Raw genomic sequence first — 27,598 nt, forward strand, 5'->3', positions numbered from 1 at the left:
TTTGCCATCACAGCTTGAGAAAGAAACACAAGATGAAAATTCAATTGATGCGGTAGCACAACATGTTCTCGCCTTCATTCCTGTCCTTTCTTTCTCTCTCCCTCCCCTGTCTCTTTTCGCCAACCCTTGGAGCCAGACACTCCACCCTAATCTCTCTCTTGATCTTCAGAGAGTGCAATGCTGGGAATCTAGTTGAAATGAATGAATTCATAAGAACCCCAGTATATCTGACTGCAGACCTATGTCCTGTGCCCTCCTCTGTGTTGGAATACTGCAGGCGAGTTAAAATATCTGCGCTCAATGCAGTGCTTTAAAAACACAAACTTCTCTGACATTGTCCTGCTGTGTCGAAGGCCATACTGTGTCAGGAGGTTTGGACATTACAGCCCTGCGGTTTCAATGTGGTTTCTGTGGAAGACTTCATCAGTACCTCTGATATTGAATTGGCCATACTGTGATGCTGTGTTTTTATCTAAAGGTCATGTAAAATCGATAACACCACAGAGAATTACACCTACTAAGTTTGCCAGCCGTTCTCTGCTCTCCCACCCTTCATCATATACCACAGCAGGTCCCCAGGAAAGCACACCCCCCCCCCATCCCCCACCCCCCACTGCAGAAAAAGAAGACTGAAGAAAGAATAAATGGAGCATTGTAATGAGAAACTCATCCCAGAAGAAATTCAGCGACACCAGTGTGTCTACAGGGACAAGAGTGCCAAAGTGATTCAAATAATTCCCTCTAGGAACTCATTATACATAAAGAGGTCATATCATATCCCAGAAACACTGTTCAGTCATTTTTGGTGTGTAGAAATAAATTAAGAAACTGTTTCTTTTTTCTGTCTTTTTTAATTTTCCTAAACTAAGACAGTTTCTCAGTCTCTATATTTGCCTTTCTATCTCTCTTTCTCTCCTTTCATATGTAAATCACCACGAGAGCAATCAATTCTGAACACTGGTGCTAGTCTTCTAAATCATTTGGTCCACAGTGGCTAAGAAGTGATTGTCTCATTACACCCAATTAGTGCCTTTTTGTTTGATATCAATTAAGAGAGCAATTAAAACTATTCCTGCCTTTGTTTATAACCGACATGCTGATTCAGTGGAAAGGAACACAGCTCACACACCGTATGTATACCCACACAAGCACACCAACATGCATGCTAGCACACGCACACACGCAAATGAATACACACACACACACGCACACACACAGATTCATGTTCTCACCCACCGATGATCACTCTTTATTTATGGCAATTCAAGATATGTTTGTAGAGAATTGGAGAAATTATGACTAATTAGGAAGTTAAGGAAAATGACACATAGCAGCACTGCAGAACCAGAATCTCTGTTTAGAAATAGCATTATATTTACAAAATGTCCTGTCATTGTTCACATGCAAAACTCAGATCCTGCTTGTTCAATGTGTTTAGCACTGGAGAATGTACACAATTACGGAGTGAAGCAGTTTAAAATGCGAGCCCTTATAACAAAGCCTGCATCATATCAACCATACATTTAAAAGCCCCCTCACCCCCCCCCCCCACCCCCATTTTCATTGGAACAATGATGCAAGACATGAACCCATTTCATTTGTCAATGTACAAAATTCAGATTAGTAAGATAAATTGCATTTCCTTTAAGAGGGCAGACAACTGATCAATAAAACAAAGAAAACAAATCACAGTTTTCCATATCTCGAAAAATGAAGCAAAAATAGTTTTTCCATATCTCAAAAAATGAATAAAGCACATGTAATGAATATAATTATTGAAATAGAAAAAGACAGATAGACGTGGCCCTATCGTGTTCTATATTTGAAGAGTATTTCATATATCATCTTTATAAATCTGTGTAAAATCACCACACTAAAAAAACCATATCCTCCTGTTTCCATGGTAACCGGCTATACTACCACAGTACCATGAAGCCTCCATGTTCCTCGCAAGTATTAAGTGAGGCGAATGTCTGCCACCTCTCTTTCTCAGCACAAACAGGGCCAATTCCTCAAGAGGAATCTTTTGTCAGCCATTTGTTTACCAAGACAGTTCCTACTTTTTATGACTTCAAACCCATACAGTGCATGAAATAGCAAAAATGGCAATTAAAAAACATGTGCATGCTCTGGGTTCCGGTGCCACCAAGCATTCAGACCTGTGAGGGAAGTGAGATTTTGGAGTATACCCTACAAAGGGTGTGGGAGAGGGAAGGCAATGGAGTGAACTCCAGGGTGACTGAAACAATGTTCACTTTGAGGCTGATCAAGCAGAATGCTACTCTTCTGAAATATAAACATGGCTGAACAACGGGTTGTTTTATCAGTAACAAAGACCGATTTCAATATGTTTAAAAAAAAAAGTGTCTCCAGCAGGCCTATCAAAATTGCATTTAAACCTAGTACCACCGCCATGTAACATAATCCATTGGTTTTTTTTTTTACTTCATTAATGTTTCAAACAATATGAATTGTACATTCTATATAAAGTACTAAAAACAAAAAAATACTAAAAGGGAGCTGTAATGTGACAAGGTGATCATATCTTGACTTGCAGAGAAAGAGAGAGACATACAGATTGAGAGATAGAGAGAGAGTGAGAGAGAGTGAAAGAAAGAGGGTGGAATGGAGTAGGGAGACATATAGGGAAAGAGGGAGAGAGAGGGTGGGAAGGAGTAGGGAGACATACAGGAGAGAGAGAGAGAGAGAGAGATGGCACTACCCTGAGATGGGGGAAGTGAAGCGGAACTGGGGGTGTGGGGGGGAATGAAGGGATCGGATTGGAGTGTTAGTGCACATGCTGCAAGCCAAGGATGGGGGGACAGGGCTTCAGGTAGACTCAGCACTCATCCTGGAGAAGTGAAGATGAGGTGCAGTAGATTTGACTGTGGATAGAGGAGATGGATTTAGGAAAGAATAGGACAGAGATGTGTGTGTGTGTGTTTGTGTGTGTGTGCGAGTGTGTGCGTTGTATTTGTGTGTGTGTGTGTGTGTGTGTGTGTGTGTGTATACAGTATATCTGTGTGTGTGTGTGTGCAGGGCAAACACACAGATATGAAATGTGAATTGTTAGAGCCATAGGTGAGGGGTGGAGGCCGAGTCATGCTGGGCTTCTGCATCTCCCGGTAGGAGATCACAGCGGCGCTACGTCAGGTAACCCCACACCCGCCCTCTCTCCCCCACCCTCTACTCCATCCCCCTTTCTTTTCTTTTCACAAGAGCCGCACGCAGCGATGCCGCCTTTCAATGCAATCTGGAATTACAGCAGCAGAAAATATGTGACCTTAATTACCCCTGCGTTGGGGCTGGGAGGCGCTCTACCGTGTTCCCATTCTTCTCTAAAAAGCAGCTTACAGGGAGAGTGTGTTAAACGGAGCAGAGGAGTGTGCCATGATGGGGGAAGGCTGGGGGGAGGGGGGGCTGGGAGGAATGTGAATCAGCAACTGAGACGCGGCACGTGTCGGATACTCAGAACCCCCCTAGCACCAGCCATCAGCATAAGGGCTCGCATGGAGGGGAGTGGGGGAGGGAAACTAATAAACACCTTCTCCTAGTCATTAGCCATTTAAAAAGATAGAGGAGGAGTGTGGCAGGCATTGGCTTAGATTTATAACAATGCGTCCCTTTACTCCATCACTACCTCACGGGTCAGGCAGTGCGGGTAAGGGAAGAGGAGTGGGGGAGGGCAATAAATTTGGAATGGAAATCAGGCATAAGCGTGGCAGCTTAAACATGAGCTATACATGGAGAGGGGACACAGGGCGGCACGTCTGTGCATACCGCCTGGCCGAGGCTTATCCAGCGAAACAGACGCGCAGTCACCCGTTGTTGTTCTTGACGTCTAACCTCACCCGACCTTGACCTCAACAGACGGGGGGATGATTATTCAACCAAAATCTTTCAAATAAGCTGCACAGAGGGCTAACAGTGGCAGAGGCGTGTAATCTCAATCGGCTACGTGCACAAACATGCACGCTCGCAGACACACAGACATACACACGGATGCACACTCTAGAACGTACGTCCATGCACATACGTGTACCGATCGCACTTTTCAATAATGCTAGCATCACTGTGGCTGGATACATAAAGCAGGCCATTGAACATAAATGCATAGGGTGCTTACCCTGTAAACACTGAATGTTGACATTGGTCTACTCTTGCTGTAGCACATAAACATGGACATGCATAATGGGACATAGACAGAGCCAGAGAAATACAATGCATGTAATGTGTCACTTTTTTTCCCCGTGACTTTATTTTGAAACATATTTTCTGGTATTTTGCGAGTGGCCTAATCCTTCCTTACTGCCACGAGCCGCACCGACTCCACCGAGCCACAGTGACAGATGGCATCAGCGCCCTCCACGGTCCTGGCGATGGAGCCGAGTCTCTCCATGCGACACAGTGCCGCAGGGTGCCTGCGGCCTGCTCCACCCCCCCACTCCCCCCTCACTCCCCTCCCCCCGTCTATTCGCCAGCTATCTCACCCGCGGCCGGCAAAGGTATGCTTCGCCCTTGCTCCCCGCCCCCCTCTCTCTCCTCCACCCCCCACTGCCCCGCTTGTTCACCAGGCCACCAGCTTTTACGCTGATAAAAGATCCATATAAAACACCATGACCCCCTTTCCTGAGCCCTCCAGGAACACTATTCATAACGGGTCACCTCTGTCTCACGCTGCAGATCTCTGACTCTGAGTCTTGCACAGAATCCAAGGCTGTTTGAGGTTAATGTTTTTTTTTTCAACACAAAAATACAAGCTAGTGGAAAAGAACACATATTCTACGGTGAAAGTCAATCTGAGAGACGACAGCAAGACAGACGCTGGCACTGCTCTGTCTTAAACCTTATTGTTATGCTGGAAAACAGTATAAAACGCCTCAGACATCTTTCCAGTTTATGAAAAATGCATCAGTAATTTTTAAGAAAGGCAATTAAAGCATTGTATTTTGTGCAATCCATGTCACGTAAAAAAAATGTTGTGCATATATTTCTGAGTATTCACAAAACAAACTACAAAAGAATTTATTTAATTCCAAAAAATGTAATATGTCAAAAATCACTTGGCTATTAGTTTAATGCCAGATATATGGAAGAATGTCTTTTAGAATTTAACAATGTGTTTTGCTACAGTTATAATATAATAATTTATATATCGATATAATATATATAAATACATAATAATCTGTGTCCTGCACAAGAAATAAAAAAAAAAATATTATCCAGGCGATCAAAAATAATTGATCATGTGTTTCATGATAAAAATGATGCACATAAATGATTTTAAAATACTTAAGTGCTTCCTACATCCTGGAGCAATGGATAAACCTCACATTATAAAACTCCAGATTTATACCTTCATATTCAGTTAAGAGTTCTGAAAAAGCTTGAGTAATTCGTCCTTTGCCAAAATAAGAGGAAATGTTATACAATTTTCTTGACTAAAAGGCTAAAATTTGCAGACGTATAACTTGCATGTTTTCTGGAAGTCACCGAAAGGTAATATGTATACTGCACTTTTGGCAAATCTTTGCTCTTTTACTGTAGGTGGGACCTAATGAAAGATACAGCATGAGGCAAATATCGATTGAAACAGCAAGACAGATCTCTAGAAAACAATGAGAACAGTAGATGGGCACAAACATAAAGGGCCTCAAAAACCATAAAAAAACAGGAAAAAACATTTTCCTACCAGGAATTAAATTTTGAGAATGCTGAATGTAATTCTTCTGGGGGAAGTGGAAGCACTGTTAAAAACACGTTCAACAGAGGCGGGGGCCGACTATACTAAAGAACAAAATTAGGTACATGCACATTACATATACAAGCTACTTTTGTATTAACAAAGAAAGTAAAAAAAAAAAAGAAAATAATTAAAACCTTTTTTTTAACATTACATGTACATTCTCTTAACCTGTAGGGATTTTTAGAACCATGTTCTTAGATAGCAATGCTGAGATTCGGTCTTCTAACAGATATTGGCTTTTCCTGCAGCATTTAAATATCATTTCAAAAAGCTAAGATTTGGTCCTCTAATAGTTCTTGACATTTCCTGCGAAATTCAAACATTATTTCAAGATCCAATATATGATTGCTGAATTTTCAGGAAACAAGCCAAGGTGCCCTTGAAAAAAAGAAGGTTAAGATGACTGAAATTTGCTGAAGAGTAAAGAAAACGAGTGAGATTTTCTGTTATAGTATCAAGAGGTTTTTCTTTTTCATTTTATTCTTTCTCATGACTAATTCTTTAAAGATTGATCTTCAAAGTTGTGTCCTCAAAAACTTTCCTGAATTCAATCAAAATATGATTGAAACAGTGAAGGAGAACCTTTCATATTTCTTCTGAATCTGCCAAAAAATATTTCAGATTCATGAGTTTTCTGGAAAATACCACACTGTTATTCTACTTTTGAGAAGAAAAAAAATTGAATACGTTGCTGACTGCCTCAGATACTACAGAATTCTATTCAATCAACGCTTTATCAAGAGATGACTTCAAACCACACAGAAATAGATTTCACTAATGCATAATATGTCTATGTTTAAACTATTTTGGGCAATTTATTTCCATGATACCAGCCAAGAGTGCCCTATCAGAGCGTTGTCTGTGAAGTAAATATTAATTTCAGTTGAGATGTGAATTCCATTTGATGTGTTATTATGGTAGAAACTTTATCATGTAAAATAAAATACTAATTTATAAATACAATGTCTAGTTGACAAATGTATTGATATTTTTATGCTGCTGTATTCTAGTTTAGGGATTTGTTATAAGACACTGGAAATAAGCATTAGAAGAAATCGGACTACTCTGCGCAATAAACAGCTTTCTGCTCTATGACTATAACCTATGAAAATTCAGGCGATTTAATTTGCAATTACGAAGTATTAGGTTTTCAATATAATGTTAGTTTATCATGCTCTGCTTTTATGATCCTGCTACTTACACACAGCAGTTTGACATCTTCCTGTATCTAAGTCAGCATAACTCAGATCATCACAATTCAGTGGGACTCAATTCAAAGGCAATTTAGTTGCACAAAATGACATAACAGAAAAGAGCACAAAGGGCACACACACACAGACACACACACACACACACACACACCCGCGCACGCACACACACACACACACACACATGTGCACGCACACGCACATACACACACATGTGCATAATGTTGTATGTGATATGTGTGTGTGTCTGTGTGTGTGTACGCGTGCATATGTGTGTGTGTGTGCGTGTGCGTGCGCGGGTGTGTGTGTGTGTGTATGTGTGTATCTCAGTGTGGGTGCCTGCGCATAATTCAATATTTTCTGTACTTCTGGGACTTGACAACTTAGTGGGAAAGCTGTTGACTGACTTACAGAAAACAGCCAAGGCCAGACAATAACTCTTCATGGACTTCAGTAGAACCTTTGGGCCACAGGATGGACACACCTGATTTGGGAACGTAAATAGGCCTGTCACACAGGTCCTGCTCTGTTACGCGGGCAGGTAGCAATGCTGAATGAGCGATCAAACTGGGAAAAGCCTTTCCTGGGCTGTCTGTGGCCATTCAGTTGTACTGGAGGAGAATTCCTGCTATTTACCGTGGAACACAGAAAAAAGTCCTGAAATAATCCAGTTTGGGGTTACATTACATTTATTTGATACTATATCCTAAGCGACGTACAAAAGTGCATATCATGGTCATTGGACAACTACAAAACACAGGTTTGATAAGGTACAACACTCATTTCGTACAGCTATTTATTGTCGTGAGAGTTGCTATTGCACACCTGAATTCAGAGCATTCAAAATATTCCTATACTATTTGCATAGCTTTCTGTTTTTAAAAGATGCAGCTAATACAATGGTTGATTATTAATTCTAATTTATTTTCTAATTTAATTGTAATGTCAGGTAACTGTAAGGTCTGATCAACATTACTGAATAGCTTTTTCCATCATATCATGGTTATATGTGTGTAAGCAGTCCTTGAAGCTCCAGTTCATAATTGAACGCAGTCTTTACTAGTGCACAATTGCCTTATAAAGATGGAAATAATGAGGAGCGTTCGAGGTAGTGCATTGGGTGTTATTTGGTTCGAGATGACACCCTCTCTCTTGCACACAGATGTGCTGGGGTCTGCAGTGCCTCCTTGTAATGACATTAGAATGAAAACAATAAGCGGGAATGAGTGACATTGTTATTAACCTCTGCTACCGCTATAAATCAATGCGCGATCACACAAATTACCCCAATTCCACACAACCTCCCCTTAAAGGCCCCGCTGGCCCCTCAGCCTGCCGGGCAAGTGATAAATCACCAGGCCAGGATCGACTGCGCGTACCCAACAACCACAGACACCGAGACACTCCTATTATCTCAGTGTTTTTCAATTACTTATTCATTGTCTTTAAGTATCTTCACTGCACAAAAAAGCTTGTTTGCTCTAGAGGTACAATTTTTCCTCACTGCATCACTCAACAAGCCCTCCTGAACTTCCTGCTCTGACTTTCACTGCTGTCAAGGCGGTCACGTTCCGGAAAACTCCAGCACATTCATGGCCTTGCTGTCTCCCCTTGCGTTCCCCGTAGGGCTATAGAATTGCATGTTACTCTGCAAATGTTAAAGGGAAGAAAAACTCTGATTAAAGTGAAAATAATTCACTTAATGTAACACCAGATTAATGTTCCACATGATGCTGGGATTGCATATTTGATGTGGGTTATGAAATGAAATTCAAATATATCTGGACGCATCCAGATAAATCCAGCTGAGCTGAAAAGAAATAGTTCTGTAACTCTGTTTTCCAACATAAATCCATCAGATTTTGGTTCAATGTACTTTGGGTTTAGCTGCATGTGCACTGAATAAGATATTTGTATCAGATGTAAAATCATACTGTTAGTCAAAGATATTGCTATGTCTCCATACTTTACTGCATCTTATTTCACTATAAAAAGGCGACACTGATGGTGGATGGAGTGTATGCATGCTTCTCTCTGACAGACTGAGAAGGATAGACATCTGCCCCCCTCTCTATGGTCAGTCAGCTCTGGGACATACTGCATGTCAGAACGAAAGGTAACAAATTCAGCAGGGCAGCCTGGCCATCTGTCACCAGTGCTGCTTACACAGACAAAAGGGTCAGGCTTTGTCAGGACGAGTAGGCCTCAGACACACCAGCCACCCCATTGTCCTTGTCTACCATTAACCACTACTGTCTTATCATTTAAGGATGCTGGCTGTTGCTGCAGCCCTTGCTGAAAACAGAACATGGTCCTGCAGATAATCTGTATGCCTAAAACAGACAGACCCATGCAAACTATATTTTGCGACAACCTTGATAATTCTGTTTAAATTTTTGTGACTTCGTAGAATTTTGATAGTGAAAAATAAGAAAATAAATGCCAAAATAAAGTACTGTAAATGTTAGAAATAAATTCATTTTATTTTTAAAGCTAAATAAAATAAGTTTTGAGGGTTTAGGGAAATCTAAATATTTAAACAACAGTGAATTATTGTTTTCATTAAGATAGAAAGACAACAACAATATTTAATAGTATTTCTTAAACTGCAGCAACTGAAAGCAGGAAACAGCTATTTTTGTGTGCCAGTCAACACATTCAAACATTGCTTGAATAAATGTCAGAACATTTTTGGTTAGTTACCAAAAGATGATACTTTAAATTCCAAGCTAAGATAGGTACTGTAACATTCAATGTTTGTGTCTGTCTCCAGTCCTTGGCAAAAAAGACATTTATGAATAAATACACAAACAAGAAAATGTGGTCCTGATCGATTCAGAAGTAAAGCAGCTCAAAGAAAGCATGTGCTTAATTTATTAATGAGATTCATGATGAAAGAAAATGAATTACATGTATACCCCTCGCACATATCACCTGTCTTACTTCTTTTCGCTTCTTAGCTCATTTCAGCTTTCTAAATAAATACTGCATATAGTACATTAACCCCAGTAAGGAGCACAGGCCCATGGTTCTATCTGCACTTAATACTTTGAGTGATGAAATTAAGCTATATTTTGTCATTGCAAACAATATTCTTAGATTATTTAGAGATGTTGAGTTTGTGCAAGAAACACACATAAATGAATAAATACATTTACAGTTTAATTATTCCAGTTTTTAAAATTGAAACAATTATTAAGCATCAACAGAAAATATGCAGATAAGTGCATTTGGGTCATCATTTTCTCTCTCTTTATACAGACTTTCGTTACTCTTTATGTCCCTTTCTCCCTGTTTTTCGGTGCTATCTTTCAAAGTGCACCCTCATCTGGTGCAGTCCAAGGCTGATAAGGTTCCACAGTGCTGCGGGAAAGGGTCGATTTTCCATTATGGAATTTAATAATAAAGATAAACTGCCATGCCAATCAAAGCAGTACTTAAGGCACTCTTTAAGTGTGCCAAGATTTTTTCTCTTCATCTTCTCCCAAATTATCATCAGCAAACTTCCATAAAGTTCCATTCCCCCCACGCCAATCCCAGTTTACATGTCAGACACATCTATCTACACCCTTTCATCGCTCCAGCGAATGAAGGAAAACACAATCTGGAAAGAGGTCAGATCCCAGGCTACTGTTATGTCTGGTAGAGATAGAGAGAAATAGGAGCATGGATAGATCAATATGAAGTCATGATGCCATTCCTCACTTTGGACCACAGAATAAAATTGGCTGGTGCTTGTGTGTTGAAGACTAATTTGCACCTCTGTCCTAGTATGTGTGTGTGCGTGTGTGTGTGTGTGTGTGGCTGTATGTGTCTGTCCATATGTGCGCAAGCTTTGGTGTGTGTGTGCTCGTGTGCATGCATGTGTGTGTGTGTGTGTGTGTGCATGTGTGTGTGTGCGTGTGTGTGGGTGTATGTGCATATTATCCATTTGGGAAGGAAGCAGCGCTCTTTAAACATGATTGTGTTCCCATTTGGATTGGAAATACAGACCAATCAGAGTCTCTGAGGCAGATTACTGTCATTAATCCCTGTGTAATCCCTAATCCATTCCATCGTGTTTGGATGTTGCACTTGGAAAAGGCTTGGCTACATTAACCTAAAACCCAGAGACATGCAAAGGATAATGGTGGAGCTGATAACCTCATTTAATACCTAATGTCCCAAACAGAAAATGAAAATGTTTCCTCTGTTTCTGCCTGATTTCTTTTTTTTTCAGGAAGCTAGCCCTCTCAGATAACTGGCACTAAATCTCAAACTTCAATCATACCCATTTTATTTTCTTACAGAGTAAAATATCCAGTCAATGCAGCTCTAACGGAGTACATGAGTCCTATAGGGTTGAATTAGCACTAATGTTCACATCTGTAGGAACAGTATGAAAGCATACTAAAACAAATATAATGAATCGGACCCTTCTATGTTTCTATTTCTCTTGTTTTTATTCAAATATTAGAAAACAGTGAAGGGTAGTATTAATGCTGAGCTAATGTGTACAAGTCTAGGAGTTTTTGAAATATTGCTTCTAATAATAGCACTGTTTTTAACCATTTTTGTTCATGTAAACAAGGGAGCGCGGGGTAATTAATCTAAAGACAATTTTAGTCAACAATCTCTGAGAAAGAAGTCTTTTGAGAACTGTGGACACTACAGTTAATCAGAATTTTATCATCAATCCTTGTATCTGGCCACTCTTATTTGGAGAAAAGTTGTAATTTATTGCAAAATAAATTAAATAAATTGTTTATCACCCTCCGCAATTATTGTATATAATCTTTAAAGCACAGAAAAATAGGTAAGCGCTTTACATGAAAATAATGATTAATTTCATAATTAAGTTAGTTCTGAACTGTTGTACTGAACAAAGAAGTTTCGGAAAACTATAAATGAAATTGAAATGAACTTATTTGAATATTTATCCCTTTGCCACTGCTCCTTGCTTTAAAAAAAATCAGCTCAATGCATCACATTCATTTACAAATAGTACTTCTATGTAAACTCTTAAGCGCTAGAACAGACACAGTTTGTGCATTACTGATATTAATTTATTTCAACAATAATTTCCACTTTTGCCAAATGGCCGCCTCCACGCTGGAGATATGTTGAAAGCTTGACAGCTGTCAGTGCCTTGATCGTGGGGTGTGGGAGGGTGAGAGGTTGTGGATATGTGGATTAGAGAACAGTGTATCAACACAAAAACAAAACGGAACAGAAAACAGCAGCATGTCGTAAGTAGTGCATAGTGCATTTCGAAATCATTATTTAGATATCCCATGTACAAGAGAATCCAATAAGGTTCTGTTTGTAGTTCCTGCTGCACAAGGTGGAATTCCCTGTGTAGAACTGGCTGTACCTGTTCAAACTGAAAAAACAAATTAAAAATAAATGCAAAAAAGTTTGCCTTGTTTTTTATTTACATATTAAACAACTTTGAGTGTGAAATCCTTCATAAATACTTCGCTGTAAGATGTTATATAATTATATATTTGTTCTCGATGTTACTGTTGGGGAAAAGTGGCATATAAAGACTATTAACCTTTTTGTGTTTTGCATTTTAACAGCCAGTTTGATTTGGGTACACAAGTATGTGAAAGAGGGCAGTAGTATATTCCATGTGCAATTAAATTCTGTCTTTGTTATCTATGACTGCTGATTTTAAAACTGCAATGACAAAGATAAGCGGCATAACAATAGCCATCTTTAACTAATCAATGAAACAATATTCCACATTACATACATTGATGCTGCTGAGTGAAAATGTAAATTCCGAATGCGTATCGATAAGAGATATAAAGGCGTGGGCTTTTTCTGCAATTGAAATTCTCAGTGTTATAATAATTGGCCTATTCTGTGCAACATAATGTTTTACAAGAGCCACTATGAAATTTATAAATCCATAACAGCATGAATGGCCCCACTTCCACGTACTCAGTGATTATTATTGCATATTGTTAATCTTAAAGTATTTTTCATGTGAACTTTAAACATCCTAGCATTTATTAATTCTGTCGTCCACCATCACGTATTATACCAGAAAGATTGCCATCTCAATCATTTTATTAACTGACACAGATTTACACAGAAAAAGGGGGCTTTGGAAATTTTTATGAATTTTCTTGAGTCTCATTTCATAACCAATGTCCATTTCCAATTGTGAATCTGTCCATACTTCTTTACTGCAAATTTTAACAACCATCCCCCATTCCAGCTGGATCATTAAACTCTGATGTTCAGCTCAGCATTGACCCCAGAGTGGCAGGTGGGGCAGCTGTGTGTGGGTGTGTTGGGGGTGAATCCGTACGGTATGGGGGAAGGGGGTGATGGGGGAGATGGGGGACGCAGACAGGGTCATGACCTGACCCACCTCCACTGCTCCAGCATGGGCCGCACGCCGAGCGTCGCTTTATAGCAGGAATTATGATTAACACGGGACTTTCCAATCAGCCAGATTGCCTGAGGCCTGAGGGGTGAGGGTGCGGAGGGACATCTCTCTATGGGGCCTGCCCCCCTCTCCAGCACGTCCCCTCTGGAGCACCAGAGAGGGGGTGCAGACCTTCTCCAAGTGTCCTTTTGTTGGCAGCCTATCCGTGGAATACATATCAATTACTGTAAAAGCTTCAACGTTCCTCTCTTTTGCCTTTTCTTAATAGGATGCATGCATATATTTTGCTAAACATACTCGGGGTCGTCTCCCTTTTTAAAAATGACGATGCGCGCATGCAGTGGTGCAAAGATGTGAAGCGCGGGACTGTTCCTGTCAAGTTCCCCTTCGTCATTCCCTCCTCTGCGATTCGCAGACACATCGACGATTCCACCTCACCCCCACTCAGTGGTAGTATTACAAAACCACTTCCATAATTAAAGCCCCGTAGATAAGCTCCAGACGGGTACCAAATATTTGCCTTTAAAAAAGAGAAAGTTCTAAGAGAAGGCATTAAAACAAAGGTCAGCGTCGTTATTCTGTTGAGGTAAAGCTTATGCAATCGCTCCCCTGGCGGAGCGTGGCAGCAGAAGGAGCGCTGGGAAAATGCTGCACTCAGAGACGGTCAGCCAGCGAACCGGCGTGAGTGCGTCTCCGCCAGGAAAGCCAGAGAGTGCCCAAAGGAGGGCGGGGGCGCGCTGGCGAATATCCCCACAACGCACGGCAAGAGAAGGATTTATGGGTGCGGCTACTTCTGCAGCATGCATATTTTACGGCCCCGCGTTGCGTAACATTCAAGGTCTGAGGTCATGCTTTCACAGTGATGAACATGTGCTGGGTGGCCCTTAAATTATCTTCACTGTTTCCTGAAAGTTCTCAACCCCCCCCCACACACACACACTCTCACACACAAACTCATAGATACTTCATTTTTTAAATGAAAATTTGAGAAGATAAAGGAAAATAGGAAGTGAGAGAGAAAAAAGGGATTTTGACATTTTTCTTATTATAAAAAATAAAAATAAAAATAACAACCACACTGTTTAAAAAGCATTGCAGATAGCAATACAATCAATGTCATTTCAGAAACATAATCTATCCATGACTTCATAACCTGAACCATGACAATAGTGTATTTAATCATTCCAGTTACCACATCTGGCTGCAATTATAAGAAGCTTCTTGATTCAAAATAAATGAAAAACATTTAGTGCTTTAAACAAAAGTGTTTCAGGTAGACTTAAATAAATGAAACCGAAATACAGATATTATGTCAGAACACTTTCGCATGGTCATTGACATGTGAGTTTGCAAGGAGCAGACTCACCTGCTTTACTCCACGCATCCATTTGCTAAGGGCTTCTGGAAAACAGAAAATGGTATTTAAAAAAAAAAGAAAATAAACAGTAAATGCCATGAAAAAATTCTGTCACATTAGATGAACCTATGATTTGAGTAAAAAAAAAATGTTCTTGTGCCATCTTTGAGCTTGAAAGACAGCTGAATAATATTATTCATTATGAAATATTTGTATTCAATCCCATCTTTCCAATGAGCCAGCCATTGGCCACAAGCAGCTGAATCAGGTTTGTTTGCATATACTGGACGTTTTTATTAAAAATATCCTTATCTGTGTAAAACAGACATGGTCATATTAACTACATATGGCCCTGTTACTGCTACTTCAGTCATGGAATAATTGAAATATCTCCAGCACAGCCTTTTTATATTTCAATTAAATAATTTTTCAGAATTCATGCAAATCTTTAGCAATGGTGCAATGTTTATAACAAACTTATTAATATACAGCATCAGTCCATGGATATCAGTTTCCTTCATCATAGAACATGAAATACTTAAAAAAAAAACAATAAATAGCCAATTTAAAGTTTAAAGCAATACTGAACTAAAAATGGCAGTAATCAGTGCAACGGAAAATCAAGAGCATCGCAAGAAATCAACAATGATGGATATCTACGCGGTCAACCTCTTATTCTTACATGTACCACAGCCTGACACACAGACTGACTCTGAACCAAAGGGAGATTTAATGGGATACCAAATCAAATTTTCTCCAGCCTTGATTTCCTCATTTGTCATAGCCATCATCACCCGGGCTGGGGGGTGTGGCCCTGATTCATGAATAATAATTAGATGGAGAAACAACTTGCCTGTCGCTGAGGGTGACAGCCCTCCATCGCTGATTGACAGACATCCTGTACAATGCTGTGACCACTCAGATGTCTGGTTATCTGCTTGTATAACAGGAAACAAATGGGGTTTTAAACAAGGATTCAGGCGATCCACACAACTTTTCACACCAAGGTTAGGGTCAATTCCACTTAAATTCAGTCAGTTCAGGAAATTAACTGAAATGTAATTCATTAATTGAAAAGTCCTCTAGACATTGTGTGCTTTTTCAAATCATGAATTGGAATTTTAATACCTTTCAAAAACTGACTGAACTGAAATGGAATTCACCCCAATCTGCACCACATCAAGTCCTAGCAAGTCCTTCTCTATACTAAAAGCATACTTGAATAATAATAATAATGATAAAAACAGCCACAATAATAATACAATAATAACCACAACAACAACAACAACAACAATAATAATAATAATGATAATAATAATAATAATAATAATAATACATTTTATATATCCAGCACCTTTCTAAATACTCAAGGTCACCATACATTACAGTATTATAACTGTTACAAATGAAAAAATACTGACATGTATAACATATACATAACATAATTTTTGTTATGGTAAATTACAAAAAACACATAAAATGTACCAATCAGGATTATGCGAGTACACTGCACATACAGGAACAAATTAATAGCCTGCAAGTACCAAGAAGGATGGGGGGTTGGGGGGGGGGGAAACGAGGATGCTAGAGTGAAGAGGTTTGTTTTTAGATGCTTCTTAAAAATGGAGTGTCTCACCATTATGGAGTGAGGAGAGAGTGTTCCGAAGCATTGATGCTGCACAAGAGAAAGCTCGATCTCCATCAACAGAGTGGTGGGATGTGAAATGGTTAAATGGCCTTGCAGAGGTGAGTGAGTGGGTGAATAGAATAGCCACAAGTAGGTGAGAAAGGTAGGCCATGCCGAGGAGGCAGAGCTATGGGGTGCGGAGCTGGAAGACGGGAGTTTTGATTATATAATTTATGTGTGGTTCAAATGAGAGAGAGGAGTCAAGGATGACACTGAGCATTTTCACATGAGTGGAAGGTGATATAGGGAAGCTGTCAAAGGGAAGTACAAGATTTGCGCTTTTGGATAGAGTCGATACAGAACCAGTAAGCATCAGAATTCAGTTTTGTCACTGTTAAGTTTGAGGGCGCTATGGGTCATCTAAATTCTAATGTCATGCAAACTGTTGAGAGATGAAGGAGAAAGTGGAGAGGAGGGTTTGGAGCTTATGCAAAGCTGAGCATCATCCACATAGCAGTAGAAGTACACCATGATGACGCATGATTTTACCAAGTGCTAGGAGATAAATAATGAAAAATATGGATCCAGCACTGAACGCTGTTGAACGCCCTCAGTGACAGCAGCAAAGTCTGAGCTGCGGTTCTTAAGGCATATGTAATGTTGTCTATCGGACAGGTATGATTTGAATCAGGTAAATGAAAGATGGGTGGCACCCAGGCCATCAAACATTGAGCACCTATTGTAGCTAGCTTTAGCATCCAGAACCTTCAACTCCTTACGCTACCTATTCCAGTCATGTCTATGTAAGGTCTACTTAAAATTACATAGTTTATAAGTCATATTTTCTTCAAGGCATCAACAACAACCTAAATTATATGGTTAAATTGCAGGACAGAGACATCAGATTCAGGTGTACTTTGTTCTTGATAAACCAACTTCTACTGAACATCACTGAAGCTCTCAGTGCATACGTACTCTCATTATCATTTTGTTCCTATGGAAATTGTATGTGTCGTGGATATAAATGGATGTGGACAGTTTTGTTGAAAAAACGAAAACAGTTACAGTGCATCCAACTACAGGAAATAGGAGAAAACCCTTCTTCTTAAACCCTAGGCTTCTTTCTGATAGGCATCTGGACATCAGTCATCAAATTACAATTCTGATTAAAAGTGCACATCTATTAGTATTTATCATACTGAGCTTGTCATGTGTTCTTATTTTATATATTTGTTTTGAAGATAATGTCACTATCTACATCAGTAGTTTAGTATGACAGTAAGGAGGATTGTAAATTTGGAAATATATGACGATAGGCTTTTGTGGACAACATTATTTATTTCAGACAAATGTAATATTCCATCCATCCATCCATCTATTTTCTTAAACTGTTTATTCCTGGTCAGGGTCATGGGAGGGCTGGAGCCCAGCATGTGCTGAGCAACAGAGAGGAACACACCCTGGACAGGGCCATCACAGAGCCCACACACCATTTACTGACGCGTTCACACCTTGGGGCAATTTAGAGTCTCCAATTAGCCTACTTTGGACTGCAGGAGGAAACTAGTGTACCTGGCGGAAACCCACGTAGACACAGGGAGAAAATGCAAACTCCATATAGAGCAGGCCCTCGGTCAAGAATCAAACTTGGTACCTGCTTGCTGTGAAACAACAATGCTATTCCCTGTATCAACGTGCCACCCCATTATGCCACCCCAAATGTAGTATTCATGTAAGTTATATCATGCTGTACACGCTTCATGATAAAATAACATAACTACTATAGTGGGTAGGAAGGCATGGTGATGTAGTTTGTGCAAGCACACTGTCTTGAGCAAATCAACTGGGGTTTTGAAATATTCTACAAAAAATATCGTTAAGATAATAACAATAAGGTGATAACAACCAAATAATTGTAATTACTTGGATAGGCCTTACAAAAGATGGCTTACCTCAAGTATTAGAGAATTATGAGAAGTACTAATAAGCCAATACTATCTTCTAAGTTAAGCAGAACATATTCATTCAAATTTGCATGTTTACCTAGAAAAGACCAGAAGTAAATTCCCAATTTGCCTAATGATGCCATTTTTGAAAACAGGCAATCCAGATAATGTTGCTGTTCTCTTTATTTTCGGTGCAAAAAAACGACACTTTTTATTATGGTAAATAAAATAATTTTAATAATTCATGATGAAATCATTATAATCAGCGCTCAAAATGTAGAACATTAACAATTCAGGAGATGTCTTATATAAGATAGTATTTTAATTTCAATTTTTAATATTTAAATTTGAATTCTGGAGGTTACTATACAAAAATACAAATTACGTGTCCCATGTTACTCAGATTATTCACATTGTCACACAACTTAAGCAGTATGGACGTGGTAGCTTCAGACATTTTGTTGTTTTAGCTCCACTGAACTGCACTGTTTTGCTATTAACATTTCAAAGAGGTTCAAGCGTATGCAGCTGTGATTGCTGAACCTGCCGACAGAAATAGTACTGGTAAGTCACTAAAATAGCTAATTACTAATTGCTTTCATTTTACAAATGGGATCTTCCTGAATTTATTTTATATTTTTTGATTAGGAGAACACATACAGACAACAGGGTAGACCTCTGACAGAATACCATCAATGGGTCATTTGAGTGCTGTATTGTTAAACTTGCTGACACAAAAAGTATTTAAATTACTTTCAATGAAATATGAAGTAAGGTAACTGCCCAGCTAATGTGACAACATTGCAAGAAAGTTGAGGAACATTCTGGATAGATTCCTATTTGGTTATGGGACATTGTTGAACATTGTTAATTTTTTTGATAAATTTAACCATGCCAAGTGCATGCCAAAAGCACATTCTCTTTTAATAAGTGCCTTGAACTTGTAGGCTATGTATTTTAAAGCATATGCATTTGATAAGACAGTTATTATACTTCCGTTAGAAAAAATGTTTCTTTTCAATGTGTATAAAGTGCACGTTTTTCTTCCCGTAGGTATAATTACACTTTGTTAGTAGTCGCATATTACCTAGCCTACCTAGCCAGGTGGATAGGTAGTTCATCTGCTAATTAGCAGTAGCTGCCCAATTGTTGAAATGTATAAAAAAAATGTATCTATCAAATGAATGTTGACTTCAAAAAATAAAAAAGTAAATAAAAAATGAGACCAATGGAGCTCTGCTCATCTCCGATCAGATCCTATTACAGCAGCCAACAGGGATTTCCTCCCCCCGCTTTGAGAGGACTCAGACCGGGGATGAGCCACGCGGATTACCCCGGACATTGAGAGAGGACTTGACCTTGGGTCCCACCGCTCGCTCACAATGCACCCACGGGCCTGGCGTGCCCAGCGCCAGCACTGTCACTCCACAGAGAGCCGGGTGAGGGCACGAACCAAACAAACTGGCACCGCTCGCTGTGAATTTCCTCTCCGCGGGGAAGAGGGGGCTGGTGCTTTTGTGATTATGGAAATGAAGCAGGTATGCATGAATTTACATATCAATGCAGCTCTAAAGTGCACCCAAAAACATGCTACAATGAAATCAAATATAAGTGCACTTAGACACTGCACTGGAATACAGTATAGGAATGGATGCATAAACATTGGCAGCCAGAGGGGGAAAAAAAAATTTCACAGCTATGTGAAGATCTACAGAGACATATAGAGTGGGTGTGGCACTACAAAGCGAGGTAGACCTTGGCTGTTAACACATTAAAGAATCATAAATTCTAATTGTTTAAATTCCATTGTATCCTCTGACTGTGACTGTTCTCTTCACCTGATGTCATGAAGTATAGCAGGTGAACTGAGTGAAGGGCGTATACTGTTGGTGCAGTGTGAGAGACAAGCTTTAAAGCACGTAGCTCTGCCTAGTGTTTCTCATGAAAGTACATGACTTTGGCACTGATGCATACAAATCAATACAACCAAGTACCGTGGTCTGTTCAGTTCGAAATGTACATAGAACCTCCAACTTGACACCTGCCATTCTTATTACAGTTCCCTAAAGCCTGTACATCATCATGGGTTACAGTGGGTGAGGAACTGAAATGTAATTGTTTTGTAGTTATATCCATCTACGCATAGAAGTAATACACTTGAGTTATCCATCATGTCATTAATAACCCAACCCTCATCTGCTGCCACAGTCTTCTCCTGTGCATCCACTCACCCAGGTATTATAATACAGGTGAGCTGGGTAAGGGGTACCTCCTCTCCTACAGGTCTGGTTGAGCGCCCATGAGTCATCTCCTGTAGCAGATCCTCTTCCCTGGCTGTCCCTCAAAACTGCTTTTCATTGATTTGAAGATGGGAGTCGAAACAGAAATAGAACACCTCTAACAATGGACTGTACAGGTCCAGCACTTTTAATGAACTGCTCAATCCTGAAGCAAATTCCATCCCATACCTCTATCCATTCACTACTTTCACTGTCACAAGTGGACCTATGTTCCCAACCTTATTTATTTTTAATTCATATCTGACAAGGGCCCACAAACGACACCCCAGTCCTAACCCCATACCTCATGCTTGCAAAATGCACTGATGATCCACTATTAAAATTTCAGCCATCAAATTATTCCCCCCCCAGCACACACATGCACATGCACACATGCACACACACAAAAACATGCAGTTATGCAGTTTAAACCATTTGAATCTTGCACCAAATACCTCTCCCTCTCTTTACCGACCTCTTCTTTCTGTCTCTCTTCTCTCTGTCTGTCTCTCTCCATTGTCTCCGCCCTAAAGCCTCAACAAACTAAATTGTATCTAGAGTGGCACTTAGCAAAAACTCTCTAACATTCACAGGTTCTTGTTAGGATATGTCATGCTGCTATTTGAGAAGCAAAAAAAAATGTAATGAAATGCGATAAAATATATGTGGGGAGGATACAATGCTGGGAGCAGGAATTTCTCAAAGGACCTTTAAAAACACCTGAATTCACAAACACACACAAATACACCCCACACATGCTCCTCACACCCGGCAGAATGGTGGTAAGAGCTAAGAACCTTGGGGCAGCTCAGGGACAGGGAAAAGACAATTACCCATAAGCCGCCCCAGTTGATGCAGTTAGGTAACAAGGAGGTCAAGTAGATCCGACCACCAGAATAGCTGCAGCCTAGCAGAGCCATACAATGGAGCAGTTTCTCTAGGGGTCCAAAGTCACAGGTGCTGTTCAGCACTATATATTCATGTTACAGTGTCAGAGAGCTCACCAGGAGGACAGAAACACTCAGCACTGCAAGGTGCAGGTGATTCAGAAACTCTGTATCTCACCAACACCAATCAGCCAGCAAAATACAGTATTAAGAACAAAGTTCTTCTTTGTCTGTTACGATAGGAATAGAAGGCAGCAGAGAATGTTTTAGCTAAGTAGGGAGAAAAAATGACGTCAAAAATAAAACAAGATAAACAATGAGCGCTGAAAGTAAATCGCAGAACAATGCAAAGCGAACAATATTCAGAAATGACAATAAATGAAGCCGTGGCTGCTTCTCACACCGCTCTTGGTTCACCACTCTGTCCCGGGTGATTTCTCACCACAAACCAATCTGTTCAGTGATCAGGGAGGGAGGCTACCATCTGGGCCCAGCTACAGCGAGAATCCCAAAGCCCTGAAATGCATGGAGCAGCAGAGCAGCCATCCATCCCGAAAGCTCAGGACTGCATTCTATTCTCCCATTCTACCTGTACGCTGGGGAGGGAAAAGGAGGGACGGTGTACAGACAGATATGGAGAAAGCTGCGTGAACAGGAATCTATCGTCTCTCTACTGTGACTGTGTATCGTCTGTTTATCAAAGAAAAATACTAACGTTGCGTAAAAATTGACAGCTGAAATCTACAGAACCCCTCCAACGGGGATCCTGTGATTCGGCAATTTTCCATGTCTCTGTAGCATATACACAACGTGCAGCAAAAATGTACAATAAAACACATGACATGAGTCCTACACACTGAGCTCTCATGGCATATTTTAGCCAGTCACCCTTAACAGGACAGTGAATCCGACCAATCAGTGAACAGGAAGCAGCAATAGGGTCACTTGCGAATTAGGCTACTGTGTTCCCTCCCCTCCCCCATTACTTCAACTGAAGGTCAAAGTGGCTGAGCTTTTGAAGCAGTCCATACAAAGCACTTAATAAAACTGACAGACACATTTCAATTTGAACCAACAACGGAGGAAGCCCCATACTATATTAGACATCTGTACCTAAAAAATCCAGGGGAATTTCAATTGCCTCTGTTTCTCTTTATAACCGGCCTGTGGAGCCTTGGCTGGGGCTCAGGGAAAAGAACACTGTTGCTAGGCAACCGGTTGTGGTTGCCATGGTGATTTTAAGTGGAACAGCTGGTCCAATCAGTATAAACTGCGGGCAAGTGGAGGCAAAGCCAGCAAATTTAATGCCAGTGGAGACAGGAAGGGTTGCTGTTGAGGCATGCATGATGGCAGAGCGGGAAGTGTGCCTCTTGTAAGTGGTGGACAATACAGGGCCCTACGATTAGAAACAAGCCCCCTAATGAATATGTATTCAATTAAGCTCCGTTCTAAACTTTAATGCTAGGATTCCTGTAGTTCACAGCTCTCTCTTTATGAATTAACTGCTTCTAATTGCAGTGTTTTACTCATTAATCAAAAGCAATTGAATGGGTATTTTATGTCAGTAAATAAACTTTTGTGTTGTGACCTTTTCGTTTCTTTCTTGTATTGAACATGTTCAAATGAAATATGATCACATCAACACATTTTTTTCATTGAAGCTGGCCCCTTGAGGTTTTTATATGAAAGAGGCAATCTAATGTACATTTTAGGAAAAGCAGCCTTTTAATAAAAGTATAAGAATTGTCAGTGTTGAGACATCTGCCTTCTGTCTCAAGAAAGCAGCACTTTTTTTATTAAGCAGTAGTACCGGTGTCATATACTCACACTGTTGCCTTGGTCAGCGTTACTGTTGGGAATGCTGCAGCTGGGATGGGATGATGAAGTAATGAGCATTCTTATAGACATGCTCTAGGGAAAAAAAATACAACCACGGCAGCAGTCGCTGCTGATTTCCAATTACCCGAGAAGCAGAGCGGGTCTGGATGCTTTAATTTGCAGGAATATTAAAAGGGGGGTCGCTCAAAGATCCTTAACAGGCCGTGTCTCAAACAGAAAAGAACAAAAACAACATCAACGGCAACAACAAATGCTGCGATTGAGAATAGATTATTGGCGATCTCACAAAGTAGCGAGTGAAGGTTCCATTAATAATCCACGCTGGACTGTCTGTTATTCTAGGCATGACAGGGGGAAAAAATGATGGAGGCCTCTGATCATAGAACAAAGAATGTACAGGTATGGAACACAGAACTGCCATTTTCTTTTTTCTTGTACCGGGTGAAATCTCACATATGTCACAACTGCACATCTTTGATGTGAAAGGACAAGTCGACAGTGAAAGGTAATCTTCAATCCTCCTTCTTTGCAGTGCTTGCATTTTATTTAGTCACAAATGCAAAATTTTGTTCTGCTTATTTTTCGTGCAAATGGAAGATACACATTGGGCCCTATGAGCAACATGAGGTTAAAAAAGGCTTCCTTACAGTTGTTATTCATATAGAAGACCAAACCACAAAGCAGGAGAGTTCATTTTCACCCGCAGAAACTGTACAGCGGAGTTGTCCATTGTCAATATGTACACTACGTGCCCCTTCCCCAGTAAAGCCAACCAAGTCCATCGCTCGGTTCATTGGCTCTTTGTGCGAATTTCATGCTGAAGCCATCCACCACTCTATCCATGTTTGATCAACATATAGAACAGACTCACCTTTTTACCTCAGGTGACATAATAAATAATTATTATCAGTGTCATTATTATTATTATAATTATTATTTCATAATTTAATACATTAAATTAAAAATAATACTTTTTCTAAACACATTCTATAGAGAAATGTCTTTGCCTTCCAGATTCACCCTTTTTTAAACAACCTTTTTCCAAAAGGATATGCAATCACCAGGGATGTGTCAAGGACTGTATAATTATATTGTAAGCCAGATCTGCTTTTCGGAAACCATCCTGGGCACATCAGTGACTCAAGCTGTCTGTGCCGTTGAAATAAAAGTGAGTGACAGACTGTAATAATAACAATAATAACAGTAATAGAAAACAATGCAAACCACAGACATTACAATGCCAGCAAGTGTAAATAGTAGCAAGCCTTTGAAAATGTATTGTGTTCGGCAGTGATATGAATTTTCAAAGCATCTACTCTTTGACACAGGAAGCTCAAAAGTAGTTAACCCTCTATGGTGTCATATATCACTTGTAATATGTGACTTAAAACATTTATTGAATGGCTGTATTTCATTAAGGATCATACTATTTCAAAGAAAAGGCAATGCTATGCATACTCCAGGCCAGAATACCTTATGCGACCAAGTCTGAGAAGCAGTAAGTAGTTTTTATAAAAAGTTTTAAAAAAATTAAAAAAAAACTTAGATACAAATAAAAGAAAATACAAATAAAAGTGGCTGATTTTCCCTCCTGAGCCTAACACACTGATTATACATATGGCATTTACATCCTACCATTGTTATAACTGAAAATGTACCTTAATAATGATACACCAGCAGCAATAAACGTAGCACGACTGCTATACATGCTTCAGTGATCGGAATGCAAAATGGTAATAAGCATTTAAAAATGTTGGTTTTCTTGGTTGAGACCTTGAAATATTTTCTTAGTTGCATCCTTTATTTGATGTGGGGAAAGATGCAAACATGTGAGATTATATTATATAACCATTAATATTATATCCATTGTAGAAAATAAGTAGCTCACATGAAAACACAAAACAAATTAATTAAATATGCAAAATATATAATATTGCAATGTCTTCATTTAAATTATTTCAAAATTGACTAGATTGTCAATACTTTTATAAGTAAGGCGAAAAATATGAATCACTACTCCTGACATTCAAGGCAAATGTCCTCTCTACAAGGAACAAATCGCAGGAATTCCCTACATAAACCATGTGCTAAATAATAACCACAGTATATAGCTTGCTAATGGGCACCAACTTTATCAATATGACCGCGACTGAATTTTGGTTAGAGAGGGGACATTTACCTATAACGTCTTATTAGAAAAATTAACTGATTATTAAGGTTATTATTGTTGTTATGGTTACAGCAATTATGATTGTTATTCCAAGGCAATTTTGTTTTGTGGCAAAGCACAACCAGCTTTATTGTGTTTGTAAAGTGAGCCTTGTTCTATTCTCTACATGAGATGGTGTGAATAATTATTTAAATTATTATATTTACCCTAGCGAAAATAAAACAAGTGGAATTTGCCTTTTCACATGAGAAAATCAGTTTCACATGTAACTTTCACACTTTCACATGTGAATTAAAACACATGTGACTGGCTTTTTCACATTTGAATGAAAATTTCCACATGTGAAAAGAAGATACGTCACTTATATAATCAGTCATTTATATCTTCAGATTTTCATGTCACTGATTTTTTTAAATGTGAACTACAATTTCCACATGTCAAACCAAACATTTGACTTGAAATAGCATAGGTTGCCTTTAACCGCTCTCATTTTATAAGTGGGATTATTTTTGTAGTTCATACTGTATGTGTACTCTTCACATGCAGGGTTGGTTTTTTTAAGGGTAGCATTGTATTAGAGTGAAGTTTTATGTTGTAAGATGAAATGAACTATGCATTTAGGCTTGAAACAGTCACTGCAAAAGCAAAACAAAGAAAATGTGCACAGAGAAATTATCCTATTCATATTTTTTCTGTTGAAATTTTATGGGGCGCACACTAGGCTAACAAAAGAAGGGAGAACAAAAAATGACAGTAAACATTTTTTAAACTTGCCAATGTGCAATCTTTTAAATAAACGGCAGAACACACACCAATGAAGATTTTGCATTTTAATCATTCACTAATTACGGCATGTGCACAGAATCCATACACAGTGACAAACGTGTGAGCATTTACTGCATTTAAACGGTAGGCTTTCCTTCGTTTGAGCCAGAAAACATTGTCACGTTATAAAATCATGTGCAATGACATATACATTCATAAAGCCCTTTTATATATAGAAAATGTAAATTACCATAGCACAACACATTTTTCTGACAACCTTAAAACAACTGTTTATTATTTTCAAACTAGAATAGCCTGCATGTTGACTGTATTAAAAAAAACTGACATCCCTCTCTGTATCTGATATTATTACATGTGCAGAACACTCGCACAGGCACACATACGTGCACACGCACGTACACACACACACACACACACACACACACACACACACACACACACACACACCACACACACCAACACACACACACACAATAATAAAGTACAATAAAATTTATAAAGGTTAGGCAAATAAGTAATATGGAATTAAAAGTCAGTTTTTGTTTTAGGCCTGTTTACAATACAAGACATATTGTAATTGGCCCAGAGGCTCAGCCTACACAAAGGCCTCAATATTGCGAGGGAAGAGAGGTGGGGGTGGGGGTGGGGGTTCTTTTTCTGGCCACTGCACAATCAAGGGTGTGTGCGTGTGTGTGTGTGTGTGTGTGTGTGTGTGTTTGCGTGTGCTATCTGTGATTTTAAGAAGATCTGATTCAATTAATTTGACTTGGGAACCTTTTTTTCCGTGGGACAATTTTGCAAGGATTTGCCTGATTTGATGGGACAGGCTGTGCATGCGGGCGGCATGTCATTGTGAAGTGGGCTGCGTCGGGCATGCTCGGGGTGTAAACATCGACTCGCCAGCGCATGATGAATCAGAGAGGCTGCAGTGACCGCAGCATCTCCTTTAAAGCACACGTGTAAATGCACGCTCATGCAGGGAATACATTTCCTAAACCTTTTGAATATGAATGCAAGGGCCAAAAACATTTTTTTTTATTGCATTAGAAAAGTAAATATGACCTGGAAGCTGCCATTGTGTTCAATGTTTTAGAGAAATGTATTCCTTGCTAATGATAATTATGAGAGTGTATTTACTTCTCTGACTGAAACCATGCTTATCAGAACAAACAAATTTACGATATAGTTCTTGCAACTCAAAACCCAAAGGGAGAGACATATCACCGCCTCTACAGGTCCTGTGAAGAACAGCCTATTTTTGTAAATACATTTCAATCAAAATCTATTACACAGGCAAACATTTCTTGTGGGAAGCCAATTTAAGCAAAGGAAATGGGTCTTGGCTCATATGGGACTTAAAAGAAGGAAGCT

General features: G+C 39.4%; 1 long non-coding RNA gene across 2 annotated transcripts in view; it reads right to left on the bottom strand.

Annotated features, from left to right (window-relative positions):
• Positions 1-27,598, bottom strand: part of LOC135234161 (uncharacterized) — a 66,209-nt gene that overhangs the window by 28,230 nt on the left and 10,381 nt on the right. The window contains exons 3-4 of one of the 2 annotated variants that reach the window (XR_010324025.1): positions 15,547-15,627; positions 14,703-14,737 (exon numbers count right to left, since the gene is read on the bottom strand). This is a non-coding gene — a long non-coding RNA (uncharacterized LOC135234161). Of the gene's footprint in view, positions 1-14,702; positions 14,738-15,546; positions 15,631-27,598 lie in introns of both variants that reach the window. The other variant, XR_010324024.1, reaches the window with a different exon arrangement.

This window comes from Anguilla rostrata, chromosome 11 (genome assembly GCF_018555375.3).
Source record: "Anguilla rostrata isolate EN2019 chromosome 11, ASM1855537v3, whole genome shotgun sequence".
Classification (NCBI taxonomy): domain Eukaryota; kingdom Metazoa; phylum Chordata; class Actinopteri; order Anguilliformes; family Anguillidae; genus Anguilla; species Anguilla rostrata.